This window comes from Nannospalax galili, unplaced genomic scaffold (genome assembly GCF_000622305.1).
Source record: "Nannospalax galili isolate Female #2095 unplaced genomic scaffold, S.galili_v1.0 scaffold252, whole genome shotgun sequence".
Classification (NCBI taxonomy): Eukaryota; Metazoa; Chordata; class Mammalia; order Rodentia; family Spalacidae; genus Nannospalax; species Nannospalax galili.
In genome coordinates this window covers 2404184-2405848 of record NW_008333886.1, presented here as the reverse complement: position 1 = coordinate 2405848, position 1665 = coordinate 2404184, and positions in this window count along the sequence as shown.

Here is a 1665-nt window from a genome sequence, read left to right as displayed (position 1 = left end):
AATAAAAATGTATTTTAAATTTATTTGTTTATTAAATTTATAAAGCATATAAAATGTAATGAAATTGAACTATATTCTCTGGTTAAATGTAATGCTCCAAGTGCTGCTTTACAAGATCAAAACTTAGTATTGTGTTTTAAAATTTGTCACACACACACACACACAACATACACACACACATACACACTCACACACTAACATACACACAAGACAATAGCCACCAGGACCATCCTCTTGTCAGGAATCTCTCCTGCTTCCTTTAGGGTTAACTCTTCCCACTGTACTCAGTCGCTTAACTTCTAATTTGTCTCCATTATAGTGGAGTCATCATTTCCAGAATTTCATATGAAGATACCACCCCTGCTGTGCATTTTTCTTCCTGCCTTTTTTTCCTTCACAGTGTTTCTGAAGTATATGCATACTGAATGTACCCATGTTTTATTTTGCTAAGCAGTATGTTATTGCAATTTTTCCCATCATCATATAAATTACTTGATATGTGGGCTGCCTCTCCTTTTGTGCCATTACAAATAAAGATTCTATGGAATTTGAGTAAAATATTTTATTTTATTTTATTTCATTGATTAAAACATTTTATTTAGTAAAGATTTTTAATTTCACCCTAATTTGTTTTATGTGTGTGCATGTGTTAATGCATTCCACAGTCCCTGTCTGTGGGTCTGATGACATCTAGGGTAAGCTGCTTCTCTTCTGCCACCCGGTGGCGTCTGAGAGTTTAACTTGGATCACCAGGCTTAACAGCAATCACCTTTACCCACTGAACCTTCTGGTAGACTCTATGAGTAAAGTATTTTATATGACTATTTCTTTTCTCTCTTTTAATATCTAGCAGTGGATATTATTGGCAATGTGTTGCACTAAATTTTCCCCTTCCTGCTCTCTGTTTCACCCGCCCTCACTTAGTCTCATGTCCTGATGTGGATGGACAAAACCAGCATAACACATTTTTATCTTGGGTTTCACATGGTTTATATGACATGGAGGGAGCAATATACAAAGAGACAGCTTTTCATAACTCACACGTCATTCAAGCTCTGCCTACAGTCTCAGTTAGCTTTGGCCAGCGCCGGGACCTCCCCCTCAGTATGCTCCGCTTTTAGCCCTGTGGCCACACACTTCCTAGTCTCTGCTCCCAGTCTCTTCCACTCGCACCACCTCTCTCTCTGCTGGCGGCTCCACCCCTCTTCCCATGGTGCCCCACACTCACCCTTCGCCCAGGCTTTTCGGAGGAATGAGTAATTTCCGGGCTATACAATGTGATAATCATAATCAAGTGATAACGTCATGAAAACTTTCTGAAGATTTTATATTTATCAGACCTGGAGCATATGATTCAAAGATCATAAAATTCTCAGACTAGTGGCCATTGTAGCAAAAATTTTCTCAACGAAATCAATTTTTAATTATAGCTGGGAATTTATTTCGTTTATGAAAGTGACTAGCATATACTTTCTGTTAGTTGTTTTATGTACATAATCAGACAGTTTAGCATGAAGTTTGGAAAGTAGTCAGAAAGAGTTTTAATTTATGTTTTATTTAGGGTATTTTGCCTTGCAACCTTGTTATTTTATCTCTTAACCTTGCCAGTGTGTGCGTGCGTGCGTGTGTGTGTGTGTGTGTGTGTGTGTGTGTGTGTGTGTGTGC